The sequence below is a fragment of the Pogona vitticeps genome, chromosome 2 (genome assembly GCF_051106095.1).
Source record: "Pogona vitticeps strain Pit_001003342236 chromosome 2, PviZW2.1, whole genome shotgun sequence".
Lineage (NCBI taxonomy): Eukaryota > Metazoa > Chordata > Lepidosauria > Squamata > Agamidae > Pogona > Pogona vitticeps.
In genome coordinates, this window is record NC_135784.1 from 121,737,813 (window position 1) to 121,760,311 (window position 22,499).

The following is a 22,499-nucleotide window of genomic DNA, read 5'->3' on the forward strand; positions in this document are numbered from 1 at the left end:
TAACCTCCCTGGTAAACAGTGGGAATGTTGTAGATGTAATTCAGCAAAGCTTTTGACAAAGTGCCCCATGATACTCCGACTAACAAACTAACTAGGTATGGACTAGAAAAAATACCTGTCACATGGATACATAGCTGGTTACAGAATTGTATTCAGTGCTTATCAAAGGCTCCTTCTCAAATTGGAAGAGGTAACAAGTAAAGTACCACAAGGCTCAGTCCTGGACCCAGTGCTCTACAACATTTTTATTAATGGCTTTGATGAGGAGGTGCAGGGAATGCTTATTAAATTTGCAGATGACAAATAAATTGAGTAGAACAGCTAATACCTTGTAAGACAGGGGCAAAAAAATCAAAAGCATCTTGATAGGTTTGAGTGCTGGGCTGAAAACAACGCTAACCCTTCAGGGTGGGCTCCAAGTCACGAGTCTGAGTCACTGGGGGGGGGGAATGAATCAAGCCACTAGTGTGACTTAAGTCTAACTTGACTTGAGTCCACATCCCTGGTAGCCAGCTGGGGTCAACCTAGGAAGGATAGTCCAGGGGAGATCACATGGTCGGTTTTGGTTCGCAAGGTAAATTTGATCCTGACTATGTCCACAGTTCCCTTAATGAAGTTCCTACAAATACTTGTAGGTGGTGGTGGAGGGGGCTACATCCACACCTTCTCCCTCCTACTCAGTGCATCACAACTACCCTCTTTACACTGTGGCAGAAACTATACTAAGAAAATGCAATAATAAGAATGCATCAACAACAAATGCAACCTCCTTAACTGGCATACAGGAAGGGTGGGTGTAAGGTATTCTGGAAAGCAACTGATGACAGCCAGGCTGGCTTCTTCTTCAGTATGGGAGAGGCAGACCAGAGTAAAGGCAGTTCCATTCTGGGCTGCCTGCAGCCAACCCCCATCAGCTGTGGTGAGGTGACAGGAAGCCAAAGGACTGCTGCTATAACAAGTGATAAGTAAATGGACATTTGAGCAAATACTGTATGGAAGTTTATATTCATTGGGTCAGATCAAGCAGAGGCATTACAATACAACATTTCACTTAGTCTTAACAGCTTAATGGAGAAAGCCGCACTGTCTTTGTTGAAGTATCGCTTTTCAGCAGTTGGAATCATAGAATAATGAGTAATTTGGAATTATGGAAACAAATTTCTTGAACACATAAGCAAGTAAACAGACAGACATATCCCTAACTACTAAATTGAAGTTTGGTGTTGACTGTTTAATTCTTTGCACCAGATCTAGGGCTGGTATGAAGGATATGCCATTGTCTGGTCCACTGACACAGACTGAAACAATTATATGGAATATATGGCGTAAATGTGTTCTTCCACCTACCATGTTTCCACCATCTACCACTCTGTCATGTTCAGAATCTGGAAGAGTTCCTTGCTTGGGTCACAACTCCTAGAATCCATCAAGCTCCGTTTTTCTCAGGTCTTCTTTCGTGTAAACAATTCCAGCTCTGCCTTCCTACCAAGTGTCACCACAAGGTAGTTCCTTCCAAATGAAGCATGTGGCACAATGCACAGAAGGTTACACAGTTTATTACACAGGGGCCTTGTTATCTTGTGCATAATAGCAACACAGAACACAGCTAGGTGAGAACTCCAAGGAAACAGCTCTTTGCTAAAAGCTTCTATTTTGTTTTCACTGTTAGTACGTTTCTGTTTTTATTGCCCTGTTGAGACACCAGCTGTCTTGCAGAACAGATTTCTTACACTGTCCAATTTGGACTGATGGGGCTTGATATGTGGAAAGAATGCATTTTCTCTTGATTAGCAATTTAAGGTCCTAAGATTTCTTCAAGAGAGCAATAGTCGGACACGACCTAACAACCCAATGCTGAAGTGACAGTGAGTGTGGTCCACTGACTTTGGAGAGGAGTTTGAAAACATGATCCTTGAATAACCATATCTCCCTCCATTTCAGTTCCCTGTCTGCAAATCTAATATAAGCCATGGCAAAAATTGACAAAGCTGAACCATTATGGCACAATGTGAAGGCCTTTTTCAAGGGATGTAGACAGTAACCTTTAGGGCCCGACTTGTTAGCAATCCCTTCACTAAATAAGAGTGGTTCCATTCATGTTCATAGTCCTCACATGGCAGCTTTGCTCCATATGTCTCAAAGAGCTTGGCAGACCGAATGGTGCCAAATTGGGTCGGGGGGGGGGGGGGAGACCGTTTGGAAACATATCCTCAGTGGTCATCTTCTTGTAAATCAACCATGTTGAGCATGCCTGGCAATATTGTGACAAATATCATGCCTGTCGCTGAGAACTCTGAGGCAATGACCATTTTAGTTCCCCACATTCCCCGCATACCTGTGTTAAAAATATATCTTTGTTGTTCTTTAGTTGTTAAGTCGTGTCCAATTCTTCGTGAACCCATGGACCAGACCATGCCAGGCCCTCCTGTATTCTACTGCCTCATGGAGTTGGGTCAAATTCATGTTGGTAGCTTCGGTGACACTGTCCAACCATCTCGTCCTCTGTCATCCCCTTCTCCTCCTGCCTTCACACTTTCCCAACATCAAGGTCTTTTCCAGGGAGTCTTCTCTTCTCATGAGATGGCCAAAGGATTGGGGCCACAACTTCAGGATCTGTCCTTCCAGTGAGCAATCAGGATTATTTCCTTCAAAATGGATAGCTTTGTTCTCTTTGCAGTACAGGGGATTCTCAAGAGTCTCCTCCAGCACCACAATTCAAAAGCATCAATTCTTCGGCAGTCAGCCTTCTTCATGGTCCAGGTCTCACTTCCATACATCGCTACTGGAAAAATCATAGCTTTGACTATGCGGACCTTAGTCAGCAAGGAGATGTCTCTGCTTTTTGCTGTCTAAGTTTGACATCACTTTCCTCCCAAGAAGCAGGTGGCTTTTAATTTTGTGTCACCAACTGCAGTGATCTTGGAGCCCAAGAAGGTAAAATCTGTCACTGCCTCTATATCTTCCCCTTCTATTTCCAAGAGGTGATGGGTGATCCATGATCTTAGTTTTCTGATGTTGAGCTTCAGACCATTTTTTGCGCTCTCCTCTTTCACCCTCATTAAGAGGTTCTTTAATTCCTCCTCACTTTCTGCCATCAGAGTGGTATCATCTACATATCTGAGGTTGAAAAATATATTAGGCCATTTGTGATTGGTTGAGATTGAAGCTAGAGTAGCAGCCTGGTACTATTTAGAGTGCCGAACCTAAGGAAAGAATTAGAAATCAATTTAAAAAGGCAGTGCAGGCAACAGCAAAGCAAGCCTTGTTGGGACCTTGGCAGATGCCCAATGATGTAAGGCACTGAGACTAGACCTAGCTTGACAGAGAGAAGTTGTAAATGGCTGCGCTGGATGAGTGTGTGACTAGAGAAAGCTGCTGTATTTTCAAAACTATACAGACTAGGAGCACCCATTATACCCTATTAGATTTCTCATGCCTTGCCACTTCTCCATCGCCATCACCTAATTTTAAAATTTTATGTTAACAAAAACCATAGCTCAGAAGGTTCATTTTTTAATATTGCAACTGCCAGAATCCCTCACTCACCACTGGAAGGTTTTAAGCCAGCCTGGCTTCCTGTTCAAAAACAAAGGTCCCAATAGCCCTGGGGCAGGAACAGGAAGTTTGGGTGGATTCAGGCCTAGTTCAGCCTCAAAGCTTTGTAGCTGAGGCCTTTCTTGCTGGTGACCCATATTTAGGCGTCTGGCTATCAGACAGAACTTCCAGAATTGATAATTATAGACTCTGTAGTCCAAGAAATCCAAAAATCCCATCTCCATGCACAACTAGAAACTGTTGTGCATGGCAATTTGGCAGGCCTTGACACAAGATAGTGAACAAGAGTTTACAGTTTGTTCCTACAACCCCCTAAAACAAATGTTCCATGTAGACCAGCTTTTTCTAGGGGGAGCTGAGAGATGCTCAGTCAGAAAACGAACATTAAAATCAGGATTTCTCAATGGATTTTACGTCCATGAATTAAGCCAGAATGTTGCCAGTGTAAAACAGAAGCACTTTTTCAAAGCCACTTTTCGTCCATATCTCCAGAAGGAAAGGCAGGGGAGCAGCCTCATGTTGAATACAGCACTTTGATCCATGTAGATTTTTCCCCCTTTGAACTTAAAAAAAATCTGTGATTTTGTAATATTATTGATGTCTAGTTTGAAGAGAAAATATAATGTGGCCTTTTTAGCATGTCACTGTTGAAGTCCAGAGTGAATCATTCTCTTTTTAAACTGGCAAAGAGGGTAGGTCTCGAAACATGAAACCAAACTGCCCCCTACTGGACATTTCATACCTTGGACCCAAATGTTGCAGTTTCTGAAATGTGGTACAGTGGAGGCTACCAAAGAGAACTCTGTAACACTTCCAGAACAGAAATGTTAGATGACTTCAAGACAGATGCACAGAGTACCTTTTACAGCTATGAACAGTCATCTTGTAGGAGGCATTTTAGAAACATTTTTGTGTTTGGTTTGGTCAATAGCAGAAGGAATTCCTCTCAACATACATGTTCTTTTTCCTGTCATAGAAGTGATCAGTCTCAAAGAAGGAATGGGGTAAAACGATTTCAGTTTTCTCTTCATTTTCTGCTTCCCAAAAACCATCATCTTTTTTGCAGCTTTACCTGTGGGTACAAGGGGTTGGTTAGAACCCTGTTCTCCAGTGAGGCTGTTGGAGCAGAGAGGAATGCAAAGATCATGCTCCTATGTTTCCTGCCTTACTTACAGCTTTTTTCTGTTTTCATCTTTCTTTAATGTCTGCTGGTTAATTTGAATTCATCTTCTTCCCTGGCCTGCTCTTTCACAAGTTGTCCAAATAATTTCCCTCAATATTTTGAAATTAATGTTTTTGTTTTCTGTTCCCTGTCATCTTCATCTTTTTTGTGGTTACTTTATTTTTCTCTATTTTCCAATTTCTGTATCTAATACTTCTTTCCTTCATTGTTCGCTTAAATTCACTTAAATCCTGTTGTTTTTAGCTGTTTGGTGAGTATTGATTCTTCTGTTCTTTCCTCTCTTACACTTTTAATCTTCTCTTTCTTTCGGCATTCTTGTTTCAAGAAAGCCCTTGAAGAAAAAAAATGTACTATCTATATGTATCCCCTTCAGCTATTAGCATAGTTTGGAATGGGGTCTGTGTAGTTTTAGCAGGTCCTGGGGTCTTCGTTTTGGCAAACTGATTTCTTATTTTGATTTCCTTCTGCATTAATACTGTTCCACTGACAATATCCAGCTCTTTCAGTTGAATCCTTCTTTTCCACCGTGTGTGTGTGTGTGTGTGTATGCACACACAAGTGTGTGGTTAATTTGTTTCACAGCTAATGATGTTGCTGAGTTTTGAAACTAGGGAAAAGATAGTTTCGAAAACTCCCACCCAAGTTCAGAAATAATGAGCTTTTAATCATCAGCCAAAATTTCTTTGAATGTTGGCTTGACTCATAAAGAAGCACAGGCTGTTCTTTATGGTTCTCTCCCCCCACCTACATTTGCTTTCTCTATGTTATGTGTTTTGAGGGCAGTCTGAATAGCAGTGTATGGGTTCCTGACAGCCCAGTGCCTCAGACTGCAAAAGGTACTTACTGTCTGAGGGATTATTTCTACTGGTCCTTTTGGAGTCGGCTGGTGCAGGCTAAATAGGATCACTTGGATTCAGTTAGAGGTGTGATATGCCATTTAGTGTGATCCTCCAAATGGAATATTGGAGCTCAAGCAATCCTATTTTGTCTGAATTTATGCTATTGTGAAATGGCTTAATAAGCAAACCACTTCAGTATATCAGCAAATTGAACATTTCCTCTGCCCCTCAGCAGAGGGGCAAGGGAAGTGAACTTTTTTAGACTGTAGTAGAACATTGCTGATACACTGCATCACCTATTGAAATGTATTCTTTGCTTTGTCTTAAAGGGCTGGTTGAGAAATTGCCCACAGCAAATCCATACAGCTCTGGCCAGGTTTTTAACAGACCCTTCAGAAAAGACAATTAAACAAAATCATAAGTAATGCAACATATATGAGATAGTCAATTGCAGTCAAAAATATGTTTGATTTCTCCTGCCTTTCCACCAAGGAGTAGAGGAAGTGTTCCAACTGCCAATATCCTGCAGTGGCTCACTTATTAAGCCACTTCAGGATAACAGAAATTTCAGCTGGAAGGAGCCTTGACAGGCAGAAGGCTAGCTTTTGACCCTGTGCCAGCAATCCATGAGCTGGAAATAGAAAAACCAAAGCAATCTTAGCCTACTTTTCTAACAAGGGCTTGGAAAAGTGTGGATAGGAACACCTTGGGGACAGTTTGATTTTTTTCCCCAAGCGATTATGTCATGTGATTGCCAGAAATAAGGGTGAACCAACCCATCCCATAGCAGACTGAATAGTGGGACAAATGCCCATCTGATCACACCTTGATTCTTGAATCTAATATTTTATAGGGGGAAACTCTCAGTTTATGTGTCTCAGGGCAGACAGTTACAGCCACTAAACTTCCATTGATTGTGTATGTGTTTTAGTGAGAGCTGTGAAGTTGCAGGTGATGGCTAGAGATAACAATAATAAACCATCTAATAAAGATTCATAAACATGTTTATAATAATCAAATAGGGTTTTGTATACAGATTACAGGGCTTTTATAATTTTCTGTTTGACTAGAGATGTTTTCACCTCATCCCTACCTCCTCTGCTTAATTCTGAGCCCGTGAGAAAAACAGAAGCAACAAACTGTTTTTTCTTGTTTTGCACTGGAATCCAGGATGGAAAGGGCACAGCAAGAAGGTGCTGTGACATTATGCACTCCCCTCCAGATTTGAGGGGGGGCATGAATATGTGGGGGCGTTAATAGCATGAGCCTCCATTTTTCACAGTTAATAGTGCTGCTCTCTAATCTGCAGGACATTCTGTGCAAGTGTCACTTGATATCATGACTGGGTGTACTGAGTATTTACTAGGTAGAGGTCTGGAGTAGAAGCTTATTTGGATATTGAATTGTTGCTGCTGCTGCTACTGCGTGCTGTCAAGCGAACTCTGACTTATGGTCAGACAATTCTGACCTTTTTTAGGCTTTTCTTGGTAGAGAGTACTCAGAATTGGTTTACTATTCCCTTTTTCTGGGGTGCCCTGGGATTGTACAGCTTACCTAAGGCCACACAGGTAGCACAGTGGGGAATTGAACTCCCAGTCTTTGGCTCTGCAGCTATGGCTAAAAGCCAGTTGTCTGACCCAGTTGCAGTAGACCATGTGAATGAATTTATTGTGTTAAGTCAGCACTTGTGTACATCTTGTTGATTTAGTGGGGCCACTCTAAGTGAAGCTGACAGATTTAAGTTAATAATTTGAACCCATGGTTTGTCCTCAGAACAAAAAAGACCAACAGTTTAGGATAAGGCGGCACGGGGGTGGATGCTGAACACGTGTATATCACAAATGTGGCCCTCCAGATGTTGTAGCACAACCACTCCCAACATTCCTCACCACTGGCGGTGGAGGTAGAGCTAATGAGAGAAGTGGGTCAAGAGTGTGTGGAGAGCTATACATTCCTCCCCACCCCATGGGGCCATGCTGTGACCATGCTGTGGCACTGTTTGGGTAGGGATAGCTATGAAAGGCCCATCATACAGCTGTGTAAGGTTTTTATTTTAGCATCAAGGTCATTCAGTAGTTGCCCACCTACTGTTACGAATGGGGAAATTTCATTTGATAATAAGCTGGAAATGGTCCGTGCTTTCAGAGCCGTTTTTCTTTTGATACCACAGCTAGGAAAATGACACTAAATTTGACTCCTAATTGAGCTGTTGGGAAAAGGAGCTGCTGATGAATCTAGCAGAGGCAGGGTTTGCTTCTTTTTTTCCCCCTCAAAAGCCCTTCTGCATTTGGTTTTAATAATGCAGTCATACTGCTGCTCCTGCTGTTTTCCTTCTTTTTAACCACACTGCCTGAAGTGGTTCCGCAAGATAATTAGATTAGCAGGCTGAAGTTTGCACCCCTGTGGATTTGAAAAGGTAGCAGCACAGTTTCCCCTAAGACAGGATTTGGTGAGTACATTTAGGTTAGAGAGCACTAGACCTTTAATCAGAAGGAAAAAGAGTTTGTTATAGGATTTTCGTTAATACTATTGTCCTACCTCCAGAACGGGCATTGAACTGGATCTTAATATTACACAGGGTGATAAAATAGTAAGAAGCTTCGGCATGTCTTAGGCGACCAGAATTATCATTCCACCATCTTCCTAAAAGACAACAACATTTCTATTCATGCAGCATCTTTCTACTGCAGCCACTAAACCAAACGCCTTTAGATTTAAAAGCTTCAGTGCTGACAGGAAAGATCTAAGGCCTGGGCAATAATGAACCCAGCCCAAAGACGTATCCTCAGAGTCCTTCCTTGCAAGGACAGGGCATAATAGTGGGTATGTAATAAAAAATAACATAAGATGAGAGATGATGGTGACTGATTGGTAAGCAGCTACACTAATAATTCCCCTCTGCTATGCCACTCTAAATGGAGCCATTTGGCTGCATGCTGTGTATGGAGAATTACGATAATTCTTCCCAAGTTTCTTCTTAGGCAAAAGGCCAAGTGTGGGAACCCTGCAGTCCTAGGGCTTGAATTTGTATAGTCTTTGGCCTGATTTCAAAATTGCTCCTGCAAATGACAAGTTCAGATCACTGCAGGAGTGTTCTGCCCCTCTCTTTGGCAGATCATTGTATGGGCAGTAAAAGTGCAAGAAGGGACAGAGAGAGAGAGAGAGAGAGAGAGAGAGAGAGAGAGAGAGAGAGAGAGAGAGAGAGGGGGGGGGGATGTGCTTTTCTACTTTTGAACATAACTCCATCCACTGCTGACTTTGGCCCTCTATGGGTGAGGGGATATCGAAAAAACCCCTTGGGATTGTCATCACCACATGGGAGGGTGGCTCAAACTGCAACCAGGTAAGTTTTTATTTCAGAACTATTTCCAGGTGGGCTATCTGCCTCAAAATGTACCTCCACATGGTCTCTCAGCCTCCTTCCGCTCCTCATATTCCAGTAGGCTACTTTAGCCATTCTCAACTATTTTTGGCCACGGCCATAAAAACAATATGAAAGAAATATAAGCCAAATCAGGATTGTATAAATTGCATAATGAACCTTATAAGGTGCTGTGTGAAGAAAGGTTTCCAGTCTGTGGCTCCCTTCATATGTGCCAGCCCCACCCCAGGGGGCCATATGGCCGCCATTGAGAATGGCTGGATTAGTTTGTGTTCACCACCCCAAGCCCTGCATTTGTGTGTGGCCCTTGCTGCTATAGTCCCAGCGCATGGAGTCTAAACGCAGGTGGGCCTTCACTCAGTCCTGTCAAGCCCTGGACTCCACCTGTTGCTCTATCTCAGCTTGCATCTCCCTTTCAGGTTTCCAGAGCCACTTCAACTGCTGCTGCCTCTGCTAGTGTTGCAGTTGCATGGGCACTGGTGCTGGCACAGGACTCAGAGCCATTCTCAAGGGCTTGTCTGGACAGTCTGGCTTCTCTAGAGCTTTCCAACCTAGGAAGCCCCAACCCAGGCAGTATCTTCAAGTACTTCTCCAAAGAGCAATAACAGACAGGGATGTAGCAGAAGGCCACTGAGTGAGTCTTGGAGTGGTCAGGGGCATTATTCCACTTCTCCCCTCCATTCTCTTCCTTTCCAGTGTGCTCCCCCAGGTCTCCTTTATACTACCTACTTCCTCACCTGGCCCTTCCTCCTACTGCCACCTCCCTCAAGAGCTCATCACCATGGATAGAGCGCCCCGGGTAATGATGAAATCGCATAGCGATAAGGTTTTTGTGATTGCAAAAGCGATCGCATTGCGATGTTTTAAATGGGAAAAATCACTTTGCGATGATCGGTAATCTGTTTCGCTTACCGATTATCGCATAGTGATGTTTTCCCAACAGCTGATCGGCGGTTCCAAAATGGCCACCGGGTAAAAAACATGGCCGCCCACTGTGTTTTGGGACAGATTCCTCGCATACCGGGCAACGAAAATGGCCGCCGTATGGAGGATTTTCGCTTAAAGGTGAGTTTTTTGCCCATAGGAATGCATTGAAGGGGTTTCAATGCATTCCTATGGGCTTTTTAAAATCGCTTAGCGATGTTTTCGGTTAGCACCGATTTTTGCTGCACCGATTAACATCGCTAAGCGAGACACCACTGTATTGACGTCCAGTGGTTGCAAATGTGAGGGTAGGAGTCAGACAGTTCCCCAAGCCAGGCAAGTCCTGAAGAGGCCATGGAAGACACCATGCTCCAGGCCACCGCCACCCCCATCCCACAATGAGATATGGTAGTTCATCAACTATTATAAAAATAATGATTTATGCATCAGTGATAACTAAGGGCTGAAGGTTCCTCACCAGGGGAAATAGTGTTTGCTGTGGTGCATATTAAGATATGTAACTTAGCTGTTTCTGACTATATGTCCTGAATATTGTGCCCCAATGATTTTAAAACAGAAATAGGGGTTGATGCCTATTAATTCCAGGTCTACACCTTTTAAAAGAGATACAGTCACAGATTAGTTTAGACTATCCCTGCTTTGTGCATTTGTTTCCCTTTTGTTTTAGATGGCACAATGCTCCATATGTAAAAGTTCCCCCGCCATTCTGCAGAGAGCTGAAGAAATGTTTCTCCAAACACTCCAGAATCAGTATTCCACCCAAGTATCCAGGAACACTGAAATATATTTCTGATCAGCTAGGAATTTTCAAGTGCAGAAGCACTGTCATAAGCATACAGATTATAGGGCTGTCTATTTTTTTTATCTTGCACTGAATGATACTAAGAAAATGGTACAGGGATTCTCAAAAAGCATACAGCAGAGGAAAAAACCATACCATAAGGGTGCAATAGAAGGAGCTTGCCATTCTAATTCATTTTAAATGGAACATTGAATTGATTTTGCTTTCATAGAGAATATAGCTCAGTGAATCAGGTAACCGTCTGTGGAGCCAATGGTTAGGAGTTTGATTCCCCACTGTGTTTCTTGCAAGTAGAGACAACCAGTGTGGCTTTGGGCAAGCTAAGGAGTCCTAGGGCATGATGAACCATGTCCGAGTACTGCCTGTCTAGAAAACCCTGACTTGACAGCACATTATCATCATCTTAGAACTGCAGATCAGGAAGGGACCCTATGAATCATTGAGTCCAGCCCCTATCAAGGTGGCACAGTGGCAAATCGAACTCCCAACTTCTGTCTCCACAGGCAGATGCCTAAACCACGGATATGTCCAGCAGTTTGTTGTTGTTGTTGTTGTTGTTGTTGTTGTTGTTGTTGTTGTTGTTGTTGTTGTTGTTGTTGTTGTTGTTGTATCTTTCCCAACAGACACACCTTCCTTTGAAGTAATGTAGATGTAACACTTGAATCTAGTGCTGCAAGTATATTTGGGAAGTGTGCCAGCTCACTTAATATTCCACAGCCACCTTAATCCCCCCTTCCACTCCCATCTCCCATGACTAGGGAACATGAGTGAATGAGAGCTTAATGTTTTGTTCTTATGTACTGTCAAGTCAAGATTGTGGTTTCCTTTATGGAGTCAATCCATATCATAGTTGTTCTTCCTCTTCTCCTGCTGCCTCCAACTTTTCCCAGGATTTCCAGGAAATCCTGTCTTCTCATGATGTACTCAAATTAGGACAGGCTCAGTTTCATCATTTTTGTCTTCAAAGATAGTTCAGGCTTGATTTGATCTAGGACCCACTTTGACTTTTTGGCAGTCTAAGATATCCACAAAGCTCTCCTCCAGCACTGCATTACAAACAAATCGCCCTGCAATGCTTTCTTTACTGTCCAGCTTTCTCACCCATACATGATGATCAAAAATACAAAAGAGTAGATGATCTTGGTCTTGGTCATCAGTGACACATCTTTACACTTGATTGTCTTTCCTAGTTCTTTCCTTGCTGCCCTTCCAATTCTCAGACGTCTTCTGATTTCTTGGCTGCACTCTCCATTGGGACTAATGATTGAATGAAAGTATACAAAATCTCTAATTATTTCAATTTCTTCATTGTCAATGTTAAAGCTATGTAGTTCTTCTGTAGTCACAACATTTGCCTTCTTCATGTTCAAGTGCAAGTCGTGCTTTGGCACTGTGGTGTTGACAGATAAACCAAGCAAAGGTTTTCACCTGCTACGGCTCTGGCAGACCTGTAATTTGCCAGTTATCAATCTACCGGTTACCTTGAGCAAGCTGCAGTTGTCTCTAGGGGAGCATAGGCACAGCAAAAGCTGTTCCCCCATTGCCATAAGATCTTTTGACTTTTTAAACCTTAAAGCTGGTGGCAGAATGGCGAGTCATGATAATATTCCATTTTTCTGAGATATTGATACCTTTGATGGTTTTAAGTGACCTGTGTAAGTTTGTGCAGGCCCCAGGAAAATTAGAAAGTCAAATCAGAGGAGTTCATGAATGTTGTTTTTCATATTGGTGAAGTCAAAAGCAATGTCTACTGTTACAAGGGGAGTATATAATTATGCAAATTGCTGATCAGTCTGCATAATATACATTATGATCAGGTTCACTGACTAGAAGAAGAGACGTGGCTCCTTAATATTGCATGGGATCTGGAGCTTCAAGTTTAAATTTATTTATTTATTTACACTTAACAGGTAACTCCAGCTGTAGCCTGTGGTCTCTGGGCCATGCTAACAGCTAAGAAAGAGGGAATATGGTTTACTTCTAAAAGGCAAAAGGCCAGATGTTTATTGTGGTAAACCTTCCCCTTTCCCACTACTCATCTCCACAGAGCTCCTTTTATTTATTTATTTTTGCCCAGGTAAGGCAATTTCCAGAATTATGGCCAAGCTGAATAGAAAAATGATTAGATAAAGAAGCTGCAGGAAAGTTATCTGGAGGACTTCTGCAGACCATGGGCACCTTTTCCTGTTAAAATCATGCCTTCTGCCCTCATCTCTTTTTGCCAGGTTTAAACATGCACGACCTCTTTTGTCATCTCTAGTTTGACCTTCAGCATATACAGCTGGTCCCAGGATGTTCTGCATTAAGAATCCACTTCCATTACATATGGGGCCCTAAATAATGCAGGGCAAAGTGAATTGGATATGCCAAACAAAGAGTAATTCAGACAATAAAATATTATACAGCTAGCATGTCTCACTTTGCAAATCAGAGGAGTTCCAGTATATGGCTATGAAGAGATGGAATGAACAAAGAAGAAGAATATGTTGTGCCTCTGTTATTGTCCCTAATGGGCTGGGGAGTGTTTGTTAAGCACTGTTAGGAGAAGAAAGAGTAGACCACGCAGTTGGCTTGTGATCAAAACACACCACAAGTTTTGGGATGGTGCATCTCCCCCCCCCCCAACAGATTATATAAGAGTGTTGGTGTCTGACATGAAACAGTGTGAATCTATAACAAAACAAAACTGTTGTGTCACCTTTATGATTAACAGATTTATTTCAGGGGCTGTATTCCTGTAGCTCAGTGTAGTAGCTCACACTAGACTTGGCCTATTGAATCAGTGGAAAACTCCTCCATAAGTTCCATTGATTCAATGAACCTTCTCTAGTTGCCATTCAACTATTCTAAAGTAAGTCACAACTAGAAGAAAGCGCTTTGAATCAATTGAACTTATGGGGCAGTTGACTCATCAAATCCTCATTGAGTCAGTGAGCCTAATTTAGCGTGATCTACTGTGCTGAACCATGGATTTCTTGCAAAACACTTCTTCAGGCTTGTGCGAACACTTTGAAAGTTCATTACCTGTACCATAGTGCAATTATCGTTTTCTATGTTCCATCTCACTTGGTCTCTACAGTCACAGCCATGCATAGGGTGTATATAAACCTGTGACCTAAATATTCTACTCCCTCGGGACTAAAGATTTATTGCAGTGTGAGCTGTCAAGGATTCCTCAGGCACCATGGGGTAGAGTCCCACTCATAGTTACAACCAGAATAATCCCACTGAAACTATTGCTGCATGGTATGAACACATGTAAATCCTATTGATTCAATGGATCTGCACCAGAACACTTGAAGGTTCTTTGATGCATACCCTCTCTTGTTCTGTTTTGCAATATATACTGAAACAGACTAATATGGCTATCTGTATGAAAAATAATTATGTGTGAGTGTGTTTTGTGCCATCCAATTTAAATTGACATATAGCAACCCTATAGGGCTTTCACAGTAAGTGAGATATTTAAGGAGTGGTTTCACCAGTTTCATTTCTCCAGTAAGTTTCCACAGCCAAGTGGGGATTCAAACCCTGCTCTCCAGAGTCTTTGTCCATCACTACACCACACTGGGAATCCAGTGTAAGTGTAGTGTAAACTAAATGAAAATGTAAAATAGAGTAGAAACATATATGCTTGAGACACCGCATTAATCTAGGGATCCCAGGCTGGAGCAGGTGAACTAACTAGAAGATTACTCCAGAAAGAAAGGAAGTGGCAGAGGAAGAATGGAAACTGATCCCACTGAAATGAATGGGTCCTAGAACAAATGAAACTATATCTTGAGGCAAACATGATGGAACTGAAGATGTCCTACTTTAGGCATATCATGAGAAGGAAGGATTCTCTGGAAAAAAAAACAATAATGCTAGGAAAGACTGAAAATAGAAGGAGAAGTCCAAATATGAGAGGAATTGACAACCACAAGGTTGACTTTAAAAAGCTGAGCAGGACAGTTAAGGACAAAACATTTTGGAAATCACTAATTCATAGAATCCCTATAAGTCAGAGGTGGCTTGATGGCACATAACAGCTATGTGTTTAGAACTTTAGTTGCCACTGCTTTAGACCTCTATATGCAAATATTCATAATAAATGGATAGCCTTATTAAACGGTTTGTTCCAGAGCAGCAGCTGCCACAGAAATGAAATGAAGTTGTGAGGCAATTCTGACTGATAATTTATCTACACTACACAGTTACATCTATACTTTGCAGTTTGCTTCCATTTTAACTGCCATGGTGCCTACCTATGGAATGCTGGGATTTGTATTTTGACCGTGGGGGGCACTTACTATTCTATCACAAGAAGAGTTCTAGTGCCCTCCCTCTGAAGTATCGCGATGGTCTTAATTACAGATCCTAGCCTTCCATAGGGTGGCACTAAAACAGTTAAAGTGGATTCAAACTGTTATAACTGGGCAAGGCAGGTGGACTTTTAGTAAATGCAACCCCTGCACAACTCACAAAATTACACCCTGTGGACAATTTCCTTGTTCAGACGGAGATAGCTGCATGTGTGCTGCATCTGTAGGTCTTTTTCAACTTTACAAATGTACTAATACCACACAGGTGTTCAAGGTTTCACCAACAAAAGCAGACTTGGTAATCCTGGACTTCGAAGGTCATATCTTTGAAGGAATTGCAGATGAACAGCTCCTCTACAATGTTTCTCATTATCTTTCATTAATTTTTTTTTTTTACCTAGAAAACTAATTTCTCCAATACATATTTATTTCATTGTGATTTGCTCTATATAACTACTTCATATGTGGAAAATATATGTAAAATTAATTTGCTCTCTTGGGCAAATTTAACCTGTGGGTTAAACCGCAAAGCCTCTGGGCTGCAAAGTCAAAAGATCAGCAGTTTGAATCCACACACAAGAGTGACCTCCCATCACTTGTCTCATCTCCTGCCAACCTAGCAGTTCGAAAGCATGTAAAAATGCAAGTAGATAAATAGGTACCAACAGGAATTTGACCAAACTCCGGGAGGCAGTGGAAGACAGGAGGGCCTGGTGTGCTCTGGTCCATGGGGTTATGAAGAATAGGACACGACTTAACAACTAAACAACAACAACAAATAGGTACCACTACAGTGGGAGGATAACAGCGTTCTGTGTCTAGTCACGCTGGCCACGTGACCACAGAAACTGTCTATGGACAAACGCTGGTTCCATAGCTTAGAAATGGGGATGAGCACCGCCCGCTAGAGTCAGACACAACTGGACAATTGTCAAGGGGAACCTTTACCTAAAACTTCACTATTGAGAGTTCTTAATTGAAATCATAAATGTTAAGAGAGGATAGATAGTGTTACGTAGCAGCACTCCTACTCCCAGAAATGTCTATTAAGAGGACCTATTTCACTAGTTTTCTGGCTCCCCAATATTTGTCTTTCCTCCTCTTATGAAAATCACATTGCTGTATCTCTGCATCACACTATCTGATCCTCAGAGAGACCTGACAAGACTAATCTTGACAGAGGGTACTTCCACATGATACTGTTCAGGCTTCTAAAACATTTCCACAGCCTGCTGAGCTGTTATCACACCAGTGGCATCAACCCGTTTAGCTTCAGCACTGTTATTTCCACTGGTAGGAGCAAATAAATTACTCCTCTGAGAGTGTCCTGTGGGAATTGCATGGATTTCTGCAGTGAGACAGAGAAAATATTGCTGTGGGCGCAATGAATGTGGAGAGTTACTTACAGTAAAAGTGAAAAAGTCTAATAAACTTTTGCAGACTGTTAGAAGGCAAAGGATAACACAGACTAATAAACTTGAAATGTAACAATGAGTGTAAAGGTTATACCCAAGAGCAGCGGCATTTAAGGACAACCATGCTGCTGAGCAATGAAAGGTCTTGGACAGAGTGCTGTCCCTGACGCTTGACGACTTCAATAAATTAAGTTCAACAAACAGAAATACCTCTGTACATTATGAAGAGCCAGCTGCATGTCTTCTTCTTGCCATTTAACAACTTTCAGTTAAGATACGGAAAACAATAATTCCAGCAAAATGAATGTAACTCAGAACCTTGTTTCCCATAGTATTTTCAGCCCTTGCTGAATTTCAGAGTTATTCACTGCCAACATGTTATTTTCAGGAGATTGATTACTTCCTGTACAGTGTATTTTGTGCTGATCATGTGACTATGACCGCAAAAAAGGAATTTAATGTCCAAATTTAACTGTGCTGGGGCACATCTCAATTGCATGCCCCGCCACATGCCTGATTGCATAACCAAATGTGTCCCGCCATCTCATCAGTTAGTTGCAATTAGCAATGACAAAGTTACATAACTGTTATGCAAACAGGAGCATGATTCCAGCATATAAAATGCTGAATGAAAGATATGCAATAGAGAGCCATCACTTGCTACTGCCATCCCCATACCGCATGCAATTTCCATGCAATTATGCAGAAAATATCTAATTCTCTCTTCCTCTCTCACTGGCCTACTCAATTGCTGCTGCCTTAGGGAGTGTCAAGACCTGCCTGGTTTTTTTTAAGTACTTTTTTCTTTGCAATGGTTAACTCAAGGTATCTGACAAAGAAAGAGACAAAATTTAGAGTCAAGATTCCATAACAACTAATTTTTAAAAAATAAAAGAATTGACATTCAGTCAAGCAGATCAATAACTCCCAAGCTTATTCATTTCGATTGCTAGCTAGCAAATTGTTTTAGAAAACTCGAGAAAGGGTTGGGGGATCTTCTCTTTACAAGAAATCTTTCAGAGCAATCACATTCTGAGACATTCTAAGATATTCTACGTGTCAAAGTCATTAAATAAATGCAAGCTATTCTTAAAATACACTATTCTTAAAATAAACTTTGGCTCTTTAGGTGCACTGGCACTACATTCTCAGAATTAGGGACATAAATGCTCATTTATCTTGTTCTTCCATGCCAGGTAACACTTGCGCGGGTGCACACACACTAAATTATCTTCCCTAGTGAGACAGCTAGAAATTGTCAGCCTCAGAGTGTTTGTGCATTTGCAAACGTGATTTCTGCACATTTCTGTAAATGTGCACAATTTAACTCCTCCTTGTTGCACTGTTTATTATTAAACAAACAGTGAATAGCTTTTTTCATTTCTCAATGAATAACAGCCAGTTGTTGTCTGCTTGCATCTTGTGTCTTCATAGCCTCACAAAGAAAAAAAATCTGTTAGGGTCCAAAAAAATTGTTTTTGTTTGCGAATTGTACAGAGAACAGAAGGCAGGAAAGGTCTTGGTGTCTGGGTCTTCAATTGAAAGAAGGAACTCAGGGATAAGGGGGAGAATCCTTGATGGAGTCCTTATAATCTACAAAAAAACTAATGCCTTCTCCCTTTGAAAAGCAATTTGCATATCCAGAGAAAGAATGTGTGGAGGACCAGAAAGACTGACTGATTGTTTAAAAAGACACAAACAATCCTTTCCATGCTTCTAATTGTTTTGGAAAAGCTTCTCTGTTGTAAATGTGACTAACATGTTACATATTACAATTGATACTGAGTTGAAGTTGATGGTGATAACCTATAAAAAGCCCTATGTGGGTTTGGGGCCTTGATATCTGGCAGAACATCTCCTCCCAATGAGATTTGCCTGTCCTATACGATCTTCCCAAGCTGGGCGGTTGAGAGTGTTTGCCTCAAAAGAAGCCCAGAAAGAGAGGATTAGAAGGCGGGCTTTCTCGGCAGTCGCTCCCCAACTCTGGAACAACCTCCCACCCAAAATCCACCTGTCCCCTTCACTGGGAACTCCTAAACGATAGTCAAAATCATTTTTCTTTACACAGGCCTTTCCGGACCTTATCACATTGCAATATAGTGGTGGTCTTAACATTTGTATTCTCAGTCTTGCCTCCTTGCTTCCATATAATTTTAATTATTTTCAGTCCAATGTTGTTGGTGCATTTGTGTTTAATTTTGATTTTATAACTATTTTGTGCATTGCTTTACATTATTGTTCGAAGATATATTTGTTTAAAGTGTAAACTGCCTAGAGTGGCCTTGGCAGCCAGAGAGGCAGTATCAAAGCCAAATAAATAAATAAATTCAACACGTTCAAAAAAAAGATACAGTCAATGGAGCAACTGGTTATTCAATTACTGTTTTGCTTCTCTGTGTGTGCTCTTGTGATCAATAGATCAATAAACATTTGTAGGAGTAGTTTGCCTGTAGCACTAAGGACCACCACGTCCCCAGCTAATTACGGTAACTACTCCCAGTCTTGGAGCTTTGATGTGGGGCAGGCATGCTCACCGAACAGCTGCATTCTGTTTTCAGGTCTGAACACAACAGATGAGTCTGACTGATTCTCTATTTAAAATCTGTTTTATCATCTTGGTTTATTTGCCACAGAGAGGGAAAGAAGAATGGGTATCTTTGCTTCATGTGGATTTTGTGTGCCTTAATGGTAGTACATATTACTCGCAATTATGAGCAGTGAATGCTTCAACAAATAGGAGGAAAGCTTAGAGTTAAGTGCACCACTCCTAAAACCCTTCTCTATCAGTATTGCTCTCCAGTCTCGCAAAAGTTCATAAGTAAACATCTGTGCACGAATGGCCACACAATTTGATGCATGCAGTTTCCCCTCCCCTTCAGCTTTTTATCCTAATTTAACTAATCATAGTTATAAAAAGAATGCTTTTTTCCTTTTTTTTTCATGTTTTATACCTTTCATGTAAAATATTTTAAAATCTGGATACTGAGAAGTTCTTCTACTACTGTGTGCTTCATTAATGTGCTTTTAATTTGATACTGACATCTGGCATAGGCTGACAAGGTGTATTTCTTCATCCATGGCGTGCTCGATGTAAAAGAGAACCATGGTATCTAGAGAATTCAACTGCAGATGGAGTCTGGATTCATTTAATGTCAGATTCTGGTCACACAGAATTTGTGAAGGGTGGATCTACAGGAAAAAAAATCTTAACATTGTTTGCATTTCCACATTATGCAAGCTGTTCATCTTATAAATTACATTTCACCTCCTTTGCGGGTTCCAGTTAATTGATTTATTAAAGGAAAACAAACTTTGCAATATAAGTTGGGGGAAATTACTTTAAGAGCACAATTTCATTTAAAGAGTATTCTTTAAAACTGACTAAAGAGTATTCTTTTCTACAGTTGCCTCGCCAGGAGAAAGGCAGCCTACAAAGGACACTAAACAAAATAAATAAAATATTAGAAGTGTTCTATTGCCATATTCTAAGATGTTCTAACTTTTAGTAGGATAGGAATAGATGGTGCATCTAGGTCAGGAGTGCTCAACTAGTGACCCAGACTTGACCAGAGGAGGAAAATGTAACTTTCCCCAGCACTAGTAATGACACTCACAGCACAACCCTGAAATTCTCACTGATTCCATACCTATTTCTTGCAGGAAAGGGAAAACTGTTAGTTGCAGGATTTCTGTGGAGAAGTGGAGAGACTGTTCTCCATTCCCTACTCCAGACTTCGTTGCATTAATCTATGGATTCGACCAGAGTCTGAGAAAGTCACTCATCTGGGTTACCAGAATTCCCCAGACACCATGGCTACTGAGATTTGAGGAGCTGTAGCTCCAAAAGATGATGGCCCTAAGTCTGGGGTTTAATCTGGAAAAGATGCTATTTGGACATTCTTAACCATCTGAAGATCTTTGTAGACTTGTTACAGGCTCCTTTTTCTCCTCTATTTCAGTGGATCCGGCCCTTGTGGAAAATGCAAAACTCTTGGAAGGCTTGAATGTTAAAAGTTGAGACCTTGAATCCCACCCTTTCTCCACTATTACACTATTTATACTAAAGGTAATTAGTTGGTTTTTTTTTTACATTTCCTATTTTGAATAAAACTGTATGTTGACTGGAATGTCTTTCTTATGTAAAGCGTCCTTGTTTTCAAAGCCACATTGGTAGTCATCAGAAATGGAGACTCAAATATGCTTCTGATGTCACAGATGAAAAAATGCCCCCAAAGTTAGCCTTGTGTACACTAGGTGGAAGTACAGTAAGCCCCATTGAATATATTACATGTTTCGAAGTAAACTTGTTTGAATGCACTATAGTGGATGGTAACACAGCAGAGGTCTTAAGTAACCGTTATCTTCTTTGTATTTTGTCAGTGGTTAAAGGTCCTCTCAGACACATCCATAAAGATAGAGGTACATATTCCAGAACCTGGGTTGGCTATGGCTCCTTTCAGTCTTCAAAATTTGTTGTCATATGTGGAACTATCCTAAGATGTAAATAAGTGTATGGGGCTACATATTGAGACATTATAGCACCCATTGCTTCAGTGGCAACTAACTAGAGATCGTATGGTTGTGAAGATTTTGACTGCATGGTCAACAATTTGGAAAAAGTCCAGTTTCGTCCTAAGGATTATCACGGAAAGAATATAAAAGTGATGGTATCATCATGCCCTTATGCACATTTGAAAGGATGCCACACTAGAGAAGTACAACTATGATCACCCTATCTCTAAAAGGATTAACACAGAGCAAGAAAATGATGAGGAAAACATTCATGAAAATAATCAGGGGCTAAACTACCTTCCAGAGAAGTGATGATGTGGGAAAAAGTTGGCAGACGAAGGGCACAGGATAGAGGTTTATAAAATTATACAAAGTATAGAGAAAGTGGGTAGAGAAACCCCCACCCATAGGACTAAATCCCAGAGCTGTCCAAAGATATTGTTGTTGTTGTTTAGTTGTTAAGTCATGTCCGACTCTTTGTGACCCCATGGACCAGAGCACGCCAGGCCCTCCTGTCTTCCACTGCCTCCCGGAGTTGGGGCAAACTCATGTTGGTAGCTTCAATGACATTGTCCAACCATCTCATCCTCTGTTGTCCCCTTCTCCTCTTGCCCTCAGGCTTTCCCAACATCAGGGTCTTTTCCAGGGAGTCTTCTCTTCTCATGAGATGGCCAAAGTATTGGAGCCTCAGCTTCAGGATCTGTCCTTCCAGGGAGCACTCAGGGTTGATTTCCTTTAAAATGGATAGATTTGATCTCCTTGCAGTCCAGGGGACTCTCAAGAGTCTCCTCCAGCACCACAATTCAAAAGCATCAATTCTTCAGCAGTCAGCCTTCTTTATGGTCCAGTTCTCACTTCCATACATCGCTACTGGAAAAACCATAGCTTTGACTATGTGGACCTTAGAGACTCAGAATAAGTTTTGTACCCAGTGCTACTTAATTTATAAAATTTGTTGCCATGAGATCCAACTTAGAAAAGCCTTAGAAAGTGGTAAGACAAATTCATAGGAGGTGATCAGAGGTTATAAGTAACAGTGACTCTGTGCAACCTCAAGGCTCAAAGGCAGTTTCCTGAAAAATATCAAGAGTCTGCCTTTACACCATGCATGCGGGCTTCTCAGGAGTATCTGGTCTGATGAACAAGATGCTGGGCTAAGTGAACTCTTGGGTTGATTCAGCATGTTTCTTTTATGAGATACCACACAGCCTTGGATATTGGTCTGCAGAGGTGTAGCAGACTGTGTGTAAAGCTGCTGATGTTAAATCTTTGTCATCCTATTCCTACTACACAAAATCTAGGCTTCCTTTTCAAACTGTTTTGAAATAACAGTCATCAGCTTGATTTAATAGATACTCAGTTGTCCAAGTCACCTTTATCCGTGTGCTCAGAATGATTCCAAAACACTGTGTTCAACTGACAGGATAACTGGAGCAAAGAAAAATTTTGGCTTCATGGAAGATGGAATGAATGTGCCAAACACTGTGTTGTGTGGTAGAGGACAATAAATTCCTCTGTTGCCTCAGGCTAGCCCAAGTTTAGGTTAATAGCACACTAAGGCA

At 41.4% G+C, this 22,499-nt stretch overlaps 1 protein-coding gene across 1 annotated transcript in view; it reads left to right on the plus strand.

Annotated features, from left to right (window-relative positions):
• ATP10B (ATPase phospholipid transporting 10B (putative)) overlaps positions 1 to 22,499 on the plus strand; it is a 204,224-nt gene that overhangs the window by 55,084 nt on the left and 126,641 nt on the right. Inside the window, exon 2 of the mRNA XM_020809289.3 lies at positions 20,385 to 20,491. The gene's annotated coding sequence lies outside the window, so the exon portion shown is untranslated. The remainder of the gene's footprint in view (positions 1 to 20,384; positions 20,492 to 22,499) is intronic.